Source organism: Camponotus vicinus, unplaced genomic scaffold, assembly GCF_025532165.1.
Source record: "Camponotus vicinus isolate PSW18456_S1 unplaced genomic scaffold, iyCamVici1.0 SCAF_1, whole genome shotgun sequence".
In the NCBI taxonomy this organism is placed as follows: Eukaryota; Metazoa; Arthropoda; class Insecta; order Hymenoptera; family Formicidae; genus Camponotus; species Camponotus vicinus.
The window spans coordinates 20,699,499-20,714,084 of record NW_028141945.1 but is presented as its reverse complement, the minus strand read 5'-3'; the positions used below and the strand labels follow the sequence as shown (position 1 = coordinate 20,714,084).

Below are 14,586 nucleotides of genomic sequence, written 5' to 3'. Positions count from 1 at the left end.
ATTTTATTAATTATAATAAAATAATAAACTTTATAACGTAAGATTTAGACATTAGAATCTTTTCCTCATTGTTCTAACAAACGAATAACTGACGCCAAATTTTTGTAATATCGGCGATAAATATACGCCACTATAATGCTCCCCTCTTCGTACTATTGCGAATATAATCATTATTAACTATAATATTATTACTATTTATATTAGATAATTTAATAATAATATATCTGTATTTCTTATTTCTTCAAATAATTCTCTCATTTAAATATTTCATTATCAAATTTAAAATAAATTTCGAAAACTTAATGGCATAATTCTATATTTTAATTATTATTTATTATTATTTATATTACATATTTAATTGGCATTTTAACTTTGAAGGAACCCCGCGCAAAACATGGAAAATGGGTCCCGGTGGATTTAGTTGAAACTTTGGAAACTTGTTTGCGTGATGCTAATGGAAAGTTCTCATTGCCCCAACTTGGTTCATTGAGCCATATGAGCTCTAGGGATCGTCGAAAGTACAAAATAGGGGACTGCCGTCATCAATTAGTACCACGTGTTAATTCCTTATTATGTATAACTTTAATACATATTTATATTAAAAATTGTATATTTTAAGACAATAAACTATAGTGATTAGAAAATATTTTGAGAATTGCAATGATAATTGTTTGGTTAAGCTTCTGCCAGTGTTTTAATATTATAAGTATCTTCGAATCGAAAAAAGTATTGCTCAATCTTTACATTATCGAATCATTTTGGTGGACATATAAATATAGCATCTAAAACACAGTGATATATTTTATATCGTAAAGATGAAAGATAATAAAAGGTGTATAATTTACAAAGCCGCTATTAATAATCATACCTTGTCGCACATAATATAGTTTATAATGTTTAGTGAGAATTATAAAATTATAATTGTCCGATACTATTTAAAAATTCTCTACATCTATAGATGTGACATAGTATCTTATATATTATATAATTCATTATTTATTCGTTAAAAGAAGTCAAGGCTATATCTAAGGAATTATATGCAAGTTTAATAATATATTTTTATTTATAATTAGAAAACTTATCTAATATATAATATATCAATAATAAACTTATCTATGAAATCCTAGATTTTCAGAGCTTTCCTATAACCTTCCTGTAATTTTTCTACGTCTTTTAAACTGTCTTTTAAAAACTTTTATCTTAAAAACTTCGAATTTTATTGTACTTCTAATGATTTTATAATCAAATGATGTCAAATTAAGAAGAAAAAAAGAAAAAAGATGTAAGATTGCCAAATCCACATGTTTAGCTTTCTGGAATATTTTTCGTCTTTCTATAATATTTTATTAGATAATATTCTACATATTTATTCGCCGATGCAGAAGATAATTATCGTAATGGTGTGGGCATATTATTGTATATGGAAAATTAATTTCTTATTTCTTATAAAGAGATGCAAAAGTTATTTCAAAATATCATTTTCATTAATATTCTTTTATTAATATTTATATAATCTTTTCATAAATATTTCATAAATCTTTCATTAATATTTATATAATTTTTTCAATAATCTTTTCATTAATATCATTTCTTTTCCTTTTATTAAAATTTGTCAATTTGATGAATAGAAGTACATAATATCTCCAGATCGTATTCAATTTTTGTTATAAAATCGCAGATTCTGTCTCCTTCTTCACCATCAAAGGATTTTTAAATTCTTCTGATTAAAACCTTCTGATATCAAAAATCGAAATAATTGATTTAAAGAACATCAATTTATTCCTCTTCTTTTATTTTTGTCCAAACGAGTCCGTAGTAAATTTTATGGGAAAATTTCTCAAAGCAAGTATTAATCACAATACAGTTATGAGATAACAGCTTATATCAACCATGTTTTTCCAACGGAAGACACTGTACTTCGAAATTATTCATCTATCCATTTTGCGATTAATTTATGAATTATATGCGAAAATTTCTTTTCAGCGTCTACCAAAATTGCATATAATGAGTCGATTATTGCGAGAAATATGGCTTGTCACAAAACGTTTAAGTTCATTAAGTATCATTCAAGGACGAGTCGATTATGCGTGCGCTCGGTGGGGGTATGCAATTTCTTGCAGTAAAATTTCAACTTGAAAACCGACCGTAATTATAATTAGATAGCCGTAATCGTGACTAAATAACTAAAAAAAATATTTCTTTATTCATTTGTGTTTATATATAAATAGAAAGAAGAGTAAAATAGACGGATCTATGCATATTATTTCGATATTTTTATTAATTACGCAACATTTACTGCATCCAGACTCCAATGGCCTTTCTTTTTTCTTTTTATGATTAGTTATTATTCACGAACTTCGTTTCCTTTTCTTTTTCTATTTCGATATTTCGACTTTCATGTACAAAACTGATTAATTTCTATTTTAATTGTGAGAATGTGGAAACGTTAATCATAATTTTATGTAATATATGAACTCATATAAATTGATAAACATAAATATATAAGTATATAAGCATATAAGTATATAAAAGTTAAATGTGAGAGATTCAGACTGTAAAATTTTAGATTTTACTTATATTGTACAGCCAGTGATCACAGTAATGCATATTTCATGCAAATTTTGCTCTTAAATTCTTCGTAAGTTAAATGATAATTAAAAATGATGTGATAAATATTGAGATTGTGTCTAAAATATTTCGATTATGATTTTTTTTTATATTTATATTATAGATTTAATTTATACGAATTTATTTTTACGTTGTTTAAACTTAGATATTCAATACTTACATATAACATTATTTATATTTTACTTATTTATGTATTATTTATAGTTTATATCGCATTTAATATAAGTTTTTTTATATAACTATAAGAAATTAGGCTCTGTGTATTAAAACATAAACTTAAATTTAAACAGGCCATAAGAGCTAAACGCGGATGATAGTGCGTAAGTTCAACGAGAAAATAAGTTTTTCGTTGAAACTTATTTGTGTGCACAGGGCACAAATTTTCTTGGTACGATACCAAGCAAATTTAAATAATTCTCAATTCGAGAATTTATTTAATTATTATCCCTCTTTCCCCCCTGTAATGTTGTAGGCAAGCGAAAGACTCGGGTTCGATTCCCGATTCAGCGACTTTCGGCCCGATATTTTTCTCGCCTACAACATTACAGGGGGGAAAGAGGGATAATAATTAAATAAATTCTCGAATTGAGAATTATTTAAATTTGCTTGGTATCGTACCAAGAAAATTTGTGCCCTGTGCACACAAATAAGTTTCAACGAAAAACTTATTTTCTCGTTGAACTTACGCACTATCATCCGCGTTTAGCTCTTATGGCCTGTTTAAATTTAAGTTTATTTTTTTATATAATATGGAAGTAAGAAAGAAAAAAGTTTATAACGTGCCATTAGAGGCCGGTGTGAAGTTAGTACCTCATATTCAAAAATCGAAAGATTTATTAAGAGTTCTATTTGCACCCCAAATAGTTCTATAGTTCCTGATAGGTTTTAGAAATAGTTACGGTGATTTACCTAAAGAAATTGCATTTTGGAAATATGAAGTGCCAACTTCCCGGTGGCACCACAACATGCGAAAAGTCCCATTTAAACTATGCAATTCTATACTTCTCGAAGAGTTCTACAATTCCTGATAGGCTTTAATAATAGTTCTGACCGCTAAATATTTTTAAATAATTTTTTAATATTGAAATCGGCACCTAATCTTTCGTTAAAAATGTTCAGAACTTTTACGCCCTTCACTCTACGGCTTCAAGCTTTAATACTTATCGAAAGAATTCTTCGGGGTGCAAACGGAACTGTAATCACAACGCCGAAATTCGGAAAAAGAATTTCAACCCCCAGGACTTAGAAATTTTAAGAGCGAGTAACTAAAAGTGGCCAGAACTATGTATTTCGCCCTTCACTCTACGGCTTCGAGCCGTAATACTTATCGAGAGAACTCTTCGGGCTGCAAACGGAATTGTTATCAGAACGCCGAAATTCGGAAAAAATTCCAACCTCCCAGAACTTTGAAATTTTAGGAGCGAGTAGCTAAAAGTGGCTAGATCTTTTTCGCCCTTTACTCTATGGCTTCGAGTCTTAATACTTATCGAGAGAACTCTTCGGGGTGCAAACGGAACTATTATTAGAACGCCGAAATAAAAAAAATTTCAATCCCTCCGAACTTGGAAATTTTCATGTGCCATAAAACTAACTGTTACCAATTCTGCTGATATTTAGTAAGCAACGAATAATTACAATAAAAAATTAAGAAATTTCCTCATTTTTAGTTTTAAGGCACATGAAAATTTCCAAGTCTAGAGGGATTGAAATTTTTTTTATTTCGGCGTTCTAATAACAGTTCCGTTTGCACCCCGAAGAGTTCTCTCGATAAGTATTAAGGCTCGAAGCCATAGAGTGAAGGGCGAAAAAGATCTAGCCACTTTTAGTTACTCGCTCCTAAAATTTCAAAGTCCAGGAGAGTTGGAATTTTTTTCCGAATTTCGGCGTTCTGATTACAGTTCCGTTTGCACCCCGAAGAGCTCTCGATAAGTATTAAGGCTCGAAGCCGTAGAGTGAAGGGCGAAACAGTTCTGGCCACTTTTAGTTACAGGTTCTTAATATTTCTAAGTGCTGGGGGTTGAAATTCTTTTTCTGAATTTCGGCGTTCTAATTACAGTTCCGTTTGCACCCCGACGAGTTCTCTCGATAAATATTAAGGCTCGGAGCCATAGAGTGAAGGGCGAAAAAGTTCTGGCCACTTTTAGTTACTCGCTCTTAAAATTTCAGTCCTGCGGAGTTGGAATTTTTTTCCGAATTTCGGCGTTCTGATTACAGTTCCGTTTGCACCCCGAAGAGTTCCCTCGATAAGTATTAAGGCTCGAAGCCGTAGAGTGAAGGGCGTAAAAGTTCTGACCATTTTTAACGAAAGATTACGTGCCGATTTCAATATTAAAAAATTATTTAAAAATATTTAGCGGTCAGAACTATGGCTAAAACCTATCAGGAACTATAGAACTCTTCGAGAACTATAGAATTGCATAGTTTAAATGGGACTTTTCGCATGTTGCGGTGCCACCGGGAAGTTGGCACCTCATATTTCCAAAATGCAATTTCTTTAGGTAAATCGCCGGAACTATTTCTAAAACCTATCAGAAACTATAGAACTAATTGGGGTGCAAATAGAACTCTTAATAAATCTTTCGATTTTTGAATATGAGGTGCTAACTTCACACCGGCCCATTAGAGCGTTTCAATTATATCATTTATCGTACGATAAGTATTGGCTCCATTATATGTTAGTCATGTTTGATAGTTTCATGGTTGTCACATTGTGGTTATTATGATAATGTCGTGAATAAGCGTTTCAATTATATATCATTTATCGTACGATAAGTATTGGCTCAATTATATGTTAGTCACGTTTGATAATTGCATGGTCATTATGGACGTCATTGTGGTTATTATGATAATAATAATTGTTATTGAGCATTATTATTATTATTATTAGGCAATATTCTTACCATTAAATGTTGTTATTATTTGATATTAATATCCATAATTGTGTCGCTATTAATTGCATTATATCTGTGTCTACAGTAAAAGTGCTTGTAATTAAAAAATTCTTTAGATATTTGAAATTATAAGTTATTAAAAAATAGTATAATGATATAATATACATATATATTAAGTAATTTTGTTATACAAATTTCTCTTTTAATCTTCATCTTTCTCAAAAGATTATTTATTCAAAATTTTGTAAGAATTATTGCTTAAATCATTAATGTATATAAATGCAACGTGTTCGTATTTAATACAATTGTATATCTCATTTTATATATATATATATATATATATATATATACATATGTATATCTTATAATTCTTTTTCATTTTATATGTTAAATTATGTAATAATTATATTGATCAATTCTTATATGCTTTTCATATTATTTTGAATTAAACAATTACTAATAAAAAAATATCTCTCTCTATATATTCTTTTCAAGAATTTAAAATTATTTTTAAAACGAACAATAAGGTATCATAAAAGATATTTTAAAATTTAATTGCACAAACATAAAAAATCCATTATTTGCAGATAGTCTATTGTAAAAGTTGCAATTACTAGAAAATTAGTTCGTTGCAAAAGAATTTAATAACATATGCAATTTTATATAATTATTTTACTGTTTTATAAATACAGAACTGAATATTGGTACGTCATTGTACAGCAAAATTTAACGTGCAATTTTTCATTGCAATTTAACTTGAAATTTGCGTTACAAATTTGTCGAAGAAGGATTAAAGGTGAGTATCAAATATATAAATTATATACATTGAATTCTATTAGATGATTTTAACTTAAATGTGTACTTTTTTAAACAAAATAATCATTTATTTTCAATAAACTAATTCTAATATAAATAATTCTCCTGAAAAAGATTATAGAAAATAAGAACAAAGGTACTCCGAATCATAAAAATAACGAATCACAAAATATCACGATACCTATCAATAAACTATCTATTAAAATATCTTATTCTTTATATGTATCTCTTTTTTACATATACAGGGTGACCCATTTTAACTTAGGCAGCCAAATAACTCGAAAAATAAGCAAGATAGAGAAAAATGTTTTAGACAAAAGTTGTATGGTTTCGAGGGGGCCATAAGATGGTATCATTGGTTTGACCTTGAAGAGTCATTTGAAGGTCACGTGAAGGTCACTTCAATTTTTTTAAATGGAACATCCTATATATTTTTGTACATTCTTGTAGCTCATCTCGAGAGCTTTCCAAAACACTATAATTAAGTACATTTTCGTTAAGTACTTTTTGAGTTATGAGGCTTGAAATAATTTCTTAATTTTACATAAACCGTAAAATATCTTGTAAAATATTCATTTTTCGATTATCTTACCTTAATACTTTTATGTACAAAATAATGAGAGGAATCAATTGGTGTAAAGAAAACACATAGTTGTTTCGAAGAAAAAATATGTAATTTGCAATTAACAATTCCATATTTTTTCTTAAAAACAACTATGTGTTTTCTTTACACCAATTGATTCCTCTCATTATTTTGTACATAAAAGTATTAAGGTAAGATAATCGAAAAATGAATATTTTACAAGATATTTTACGGTTTATGTAAAATTAAGAAATTATTTCAAGCATCATAACTCAAAAAGTACTTAACGGAAAGGTACTTAATTATAGTGTTTTGGAAAGCTCTCGAAATAAGCTACAAGAATGTGCAAAAATATATAGGGTGTTCCATTTAAAAAAATTGAAGTGACCTTCACGTGACCTTCAAATGATTACACAAGGTCAAATCAATGACACCATCTTATGTCCCCCTCGAAACCATACAACTTTTGTCTAAAACATTTTTCTCTATCTTGCTTATTTTTCGAGTTATTTGGCTGCCTAAGTTAAAATGGGTCACCCTGTATATATATATATATATATGTATATATATATATATATATATATTGTGACCGTTTATTTTTTATGTTGGGCTGATGATAATTGTGGCCGGTGATATTGGCCCACGGCACACCTTCGGCGCGATTTCTCTTCAAAACTTCAACTCTAAATTTGCATGGGCGCCAGGTGCGGGAATACGCACCGCTCTAATAAAGTCTTTCGATAAATTATATAATTCACGGCACTCGAAAGAAGACAAAAGAATTCGGAAGCTATCGCGACGGACACTCGGCTAGCCCCGTATCGAGAATGGTAGAGGGGCGGTCCGTTTAATTTCTTATTTAATTAGGGAGGATCGAGAATGCAAGGTCGCTGAAAATAACACAAGTTATTAAGATGACAAAATTAGTAGTATATTTCACATGGATAGTTAAAAGCATTAATATTTGATAGCAGATCGACGCGGGCGGTTGAAGAAGGAAAATTATACAATCGATTTTAGTTATTTTATCACCGGCAGCAACGGGCCGGTGTGCGGGCACAAGCACCGCGGTATCACGTGCCAAGCGTTGACAAAAAGCGCTGAAAGAGTCTTTGGAATTCCGCGCTATGCGAGGCTTGTCGGAGTCTCGACAGCTAGGAATTTAAACAAATTTGTAATAATGATTACCGCGCTACTCGCCCTGTTAATTTTATTTACTCTGCGTGGAAGGAAAGAGCGGATTATAAGATCAGAATAAATAGCCGGATACAGAATGAGTGAATTCTTTACACATTGATTTCGATTAACAATTACCAGTATGTTACATGTTAACGAAAAGAATTTAGATACGACTCGATTAATTAATAAAAGACACGCTAAATCAAACGCGAACAATTACTCACTAGAATATAATACACGGAATGCGAGACTCGGACGTATACGAGTCGACGCCGCAACGCAGTTGCCAGCTATCGAATATCGAGATCGCCTTGTGTGTATGAGCTCGGTTATCGTATTTTTAACGGACAAAAATTTACGGCCAACAATAATAATTGTACAAATAAACATTTACAGTGACTGTCGGCGCGCACTGGGAGAGAGGGCACTTAATCTTACGAAAGCTCGAACAAAGTCTTTCGGCCGGCCGTCGTACTCTAAGACGCAAATATCGAGAACGCAGAAAAGAATTTCACAATGAATTTAATGACGGCATCTATACGGCACCGACATTGTTCGAGCTAATTCTACCTGAATTAGTTAACAAAGACGGCCAGATGGGGTCGACGCTTGTCTCACCGGCGACTCCTTGTGGTTCTCCGTGCTCTCGGCATCCACTTTACGGATCGATACTTTTGGGCCGTCGCTCTCTTCGCCGGTCCGCCGAACAGTGGCGACCGGAAGGCCCGTCGGAATCACGCCGGCGAATTAATGCGTAACTAGGCCACCTGTGGCGCTTCCGCAACCCTCAGGATCGTCGTGTGGCCCATTTAATCCTGCGGCCTTCAGGGTCGTACATGTGCCTGTCGCACCCCGTTTTCTCTTCGATTTTTCATAATTCCTCTCGTTGAGGCCCGTCAGGAGGGATATTTTCGGCCACTCGCCGTTATTTATAATGTTCTTCTTTAGCGCTGTTCCGGCCGAGGTGGCTCCGACTCGGGGTCCCAGTGTTAATTTATCCGCTGGTTGGCCTTCCCCGCAATTGTTCTCCGTACCTGCTGGGCATATGAATGTTCACAGGGGCGGCAGCGACAGTCTTACTGGACTTTACCATTGACGAAATTAGATAATAATAATACTTAGCTTGGCGTGTTCCTTTTACTCGGCGCCTTCGCCCGCCCGTTTCCTTGTGTCCTGTACTTCTTCCTCAAGTTTGAGCCACCGGATGAGATCCCGTCAGCGTCTCCCATCGTGCCCGCTCTTAAGCCTAATCTTAACGCTAACAAATAAATTTCTACGCACGGGAGGCGAGTATAATCTCGCCTCCAATAGCCGCTCTCTCCCTAAATTAGGGGAGAACGAGGGCCCAAATTCATTCTCGGTCGGATCTCGCGATCCTTGTGACGGACCGCCAAGTGTCACGTCACAATATATATATATATACTTATGCATATGTACATATATACATATGTGTGTGTGTGTGTGTGTGTATACATATACATATACATATATATATATATATATATATATATATTTTTTTTTTAATATATACAGAGTGTATCAGAATTCGCGGTTACGGAATGCATAACGTAATAGTTCGTGACAAAAGAAACAACTTTTTCCTTTGGCAAAATTGCGCCTGAATATTGATTTTTTAATGAGACCATCGTTAAGTTAACGAATAAGCGCTTTAGATTACGCATAAATCATGAGCGACGCGCGCACAGTTTGCGCAGCGTTTCAGCATATATGCTACTCTATTAATTTGCTAAAGGTTTTACAAGAACTATGTATAATAACTAAATATAACTATTTTCGAAACAATTTATTTAATGAAAGAACCTCTTTTTGCATTTGATATCCAAAGCAATGACTAAAAGTAAAATAAGTAGATTTGATAACATGTGAATAATTTTGATCCAAAATTTACTACACCCTGTATATTTTTGTCAATATTAGTGAAATAAAAACAAGTGAAGATTTATTTCAATGCACAATTGAATTGGACTGATGATATTTATAGATAAATTAATCAAGAAAAAACGGATCAAATTTTTAAAATGTTATTTAAAATAATTTTTAAAAAACAATAACAAGAGAGAAAGAGAAAAAATTAAAATTTTTAATAAAATTAGAAACTATTATTTTCAGATATTATTTTAGATATTTAAATAATATATGTAAATTAAAAAACACGAATTATTAATTATTATTATATGAGATATCGAAGTTTTAAAATTTGCAAACATACCCAAAATATTTGCGAGCTTATTTTACATCTCGTTATTGTAAATAAATTGAATAATATTTCTCAAATTCTTATGCTCAAAATCTTTCAAATTAAAACACTTTTTCGTTAATATTTTGTTACTATTAGTTTCGTTCTTATATTGAAAAGGAAATAATTAAAAGCTATTTCCCAGATAACACACGTTCGTTTTATATACGTTTCTTAAACGTATCCAACGTTTTTTAACCGTAAAGCATTAATAAGAAACATTTTAAAACCATAGTTAAGGAAATATACTTTTCACGTTTCTATAGACAGAATAAAAATTTATTTTTAATTATATATACATAATTATATATACTTATATTATATACTGTGACCGTTAATTCTTTAAGGGCTAATGATTTTACGTGGCCGGTGTTTTTGGCCCACGGCACACCTTCGGCGCGATCTCCTTACATAACAAAAAAAACGTTTCTTTCCAAAATCAAATATATAGGCGCCAGGTGCGGTAATCCGCACCGCTCTATAAAATTTACCGTATCGGCAGTACACAAAGAATGCAAAATTCTCAGAAAAATCGCGACGGACGCTCGACTAGCCCCGTCTCGAAATTGGCAGAGGGGGGGAGTCCGTGTTAACAGTTCACAAGGAAGGATCGAGAATACAAGGTGGCTGCAAATAAAACATAATATTATAATAACAAGAATTAATGTATTTAACATATGAATAAATTTTAATGACAGACAGATTCGTGTAGATGCAAAGCGGTTTTATAATATTGATTATCCGATTATTAGCCGGCAGCGACGGGCCGGCATTCGAGCGCGATCACCGCGGTATCATATGTCACGCGGCAGAAAAAAAAGCATACAAGAAAGTCCCGGAATTCCGCGCTAAACGAGACTTGTTAGAGTTTCGGCAGCTACGAATCCCCAAATAACTTTTAATAATGAGCACCGCGGTGTCGACTCCTTTAATGACATCCGTCTTTCGCGAATAGAAATAATCAATTATAATAATGGATCTACCCGCCGCACACGCAGTTAACAGAAGCGATTATAGATGCGAACCGATTATACAGATCTGCTGCTTTAACGAAAAAAATTTAGCGACTAGTAACGTATCTAACAGGAACGGTTGAATCGAGACACGAAAAACTATCAATAACAATAAAGTATCAAATGACTTGAGCCTCGGAAATATGCGAGCCGATGCCGCGACGTATTTGTCGGTTATTGGATATCGCAATCGCCTTTGTGTGTGTGCTCGTCGTATCGAAAGTTTAACAGGCAAAGATTTTCACAAAATCACAATAAACGCAACAAGAAAGACAATTAATTTGACTGTCGGCGCATACTCGGGAGAGAGGGCACTTAATTTTACGAAAGCTCGAACAAAGTCTTTCGGCCGGCCGTCGTACTCTAAGACGCAAATATCGAGAACGCAGAAAAGGAATTTCACAATAAATTTAATGACGGCAGCTATACGGCACCGACATTGTTCGAGCTAATTCTACCTGATAATCTAAACGATAAACGGCCTGATGGGGTCGACGCTCGTCTCACCGATGACTCCGTGAGGTCCTCGGCGCTCTCGGCATCAGCATGAGAAATCGATGGATTTGGGCCGTCGTACTCCTCGCCGGTCCGCCGAACAGTGGCGAGCGGAAGGCCCGTCGGAATCACGCCAGCAAATTAATGCGTAACTAGGCCACCTGTGGCGCTTCCGCAACCCTCAGGATCGTCGTGTGGCCCATTTAATCCTGCGGCCTTCAGGGCTGTACATGTGCTTGTCGCACCCCGTTTCCTCTTTTATTTTCCATAAGTCCTCTCGTCGAGGCCCGTCAGGAGGGATACTTTCGGCCGCCACTCGCCGTTATTTAGAACGTTCTTCTTTAGCGCTGTTCCGGCCGAGATGACTCCGACTCGGGGTCTCAGTGTCAGTTTTCGTCCGCTGGTTGGCCTTCCCCTCAATTGTTCCCCGTACCTGCTGGGCATGTGAATGTTTACAGGGGCGGCAGCGGTAGTCTTAAGTGGACTTTACTATTGACGCAATTAAATAATAATACTTAGCTTGGCGTGTTCCTTTTAGTCGGCGCCTCTGCTCGCCCGTTTCCTTGTATCCTGTACTTCTTCCTCAATTTTGAGCCACCGGATGAGATCCCGTCAGCGTTTCCCATCGTGCCCGCTCTTAAGCCTAATCTTAATGCTAACAAATAAATTTGTACGCACGGGAGGCGAGTATAATCTCGCCTCCAATAGCCGCTCTCTCCCTAAATTAGGGGAGAACGAGGGCCCAAATTCATTCTCGGTCGGATCTCGCGATCCTTGTGACGGACCGCCAAGCGTCACGTCACAATACATAAATTATATATACATAATTATATATTATATATATATTTTAATTATATATACATTATTACTTAGCTTTAATAAAAATATATGACAGTATACTTGAAGATGTTCTTTTTATTTTCATCTTTATTATTTTTTTAAATTTTAATATTATATCTATGCAAATTGTTATTTTACGCTACATACAAAAGAATTTATATATATATATATATATATATATATATATATATATATATATATATATATATATATATATATATATATGAAGGAGAGTGAATCCGTAGGGCTGCCCAAGTGCTTGAGTATTTTCCTAGAAATAAACAGATAGACCACCCGAGCACTTGAGTTAGGTATAAACAGATAGGTCGCCCGAGCATTTTTCGGTCCGCGATACGAGTAGTCTCTGTGTCGTTGCGAGAGCGCGAAGACGTACGTTAGACGAGCGTATCTCTTTGTTCGTATTAATCCTGTAATCCAACGAATAAATAACAATCATTTGCCCTAAAAAGTATTCTATTCCATTTTACATCCTTACACCAAAATATCCTACATATATATATATATATATATATATATATATATAATATTAAAAAAATAACGCAAATTATATATGTAATCGAATTAAGCAATGTCAAATATACGAACAATATGTTATCTGTTATATTCGACAAATTTGAGTCTTAGTACTTCTTCATTATCGAGTCATCTCCTAAGAGCATCTATTATTATAAATATGTCCAACAATATACATAAATTTATTAATACTTGAATTTAATATTAATAGATTTAATAATATAATTGATATTTCTTAATTTTATTATTATCTTGTATTTCTTTTCGTTATCATTAATTTTTGATTTATAAAATTCGCAGATGAAACCTGCATTTGCTTTCATGATAATGATGGCTATCGCAATGATATCGACTGTTTCATGTCAGCAAGGAACTTCAGAAGGAAATGGCGGTGTTCTCAGTATTATATGGAATTTTGTAAGCTCTTTGCTAGAGAGTCTTGGTGGAGCACTGGGTCTGGGAAATTAGGATAACTTCCTCCAAAGTTTTCGTCTAAATATGTTAGACATAATGAAAAAAGTAAACTTCAATAAATAAATGTTAAAAAGCATGTCATATAAATTCTTTTCCTTCAGTTAAATAAAATTGTCGACAAAAGAAAATAATGTGTTGTAATTCTGTAGATATTATATGATCACTCCATATACAAATCTTTCGCGTGAAAAAATTCTATTTTTTTGCAAAGTGCTTATAGAATTTTCTTCCTAGATTTTCAGAACTTTCCTATAAATCATCTTCTTCTATTTTTTCTTTGTTTTATCTTAAAAACTTCAAATTTTTTTGTATTTCTAATGATTTCATAATCGAATATGTGTGATGTCAATTAAAAAAAAGCAAGAAAGAAAGAAAGATGGGAGACTGTGCCAAATAATCCGTTTAGCTTTTTAGAATTTTTTAAAATTTTCTATGGTATTTCATTAGATACTAAATCGAATATTTATTTGCCGATATATCAATATGTAGCGTGCGAATAAATTAATTTCTTAATTGTTATAAAGAGAAATTATATTTCTCAATATCACGTTCATTAATCTTCTTTTCTTCTTATTGAAAATTCTCTTAAAATTTGTCAGAATTTGATGAATATAAATATATATCCATAAAGAAAATAATTGATATTAGATACTAGGTATTTTTTATGGGCATTAAGGATATCCACGAATGTGTAAGAAACAGCTATTAGAGATGCTATAGATATCCAAATGTCCGCAATTCAAGGTTTCATAAATATCTACAGGATATGTGTAAACCAATATTCAGTTCATATCTATACAACAATCAGTGGATATTTACATAGATACATCTATTACATATATATTGATATTTATTAGATTTTTGCTGGATATTTAT

At 32.8% G+C, this 14,586-nt stretch overlaps 1 long non-coding RNA gene and 1 pseudogene across 1 annotated transcript; both read left to right on the top strand.

Annotated features, from left to right (window-relative positions):
* LOC145968331 (small ribosomal subunit protein uS5-like) overlaps positions 1-14,586 on the top strand; it is a 181,772-nt pseudogene that overhangs the window by 158,416 nt on the left and 8,770 nt on the right.
* On the top strand, positions 6,220-13,841 carry LOC145959455 (uncharacterized). Its single transcript, XR_014435038.1, has 2 exons — positions 6,220-6,315; positions 13,537-13,841. It is a non-coding gene; the product is annotated as an uncharacterized LOC145959455 (long non-coding RNA).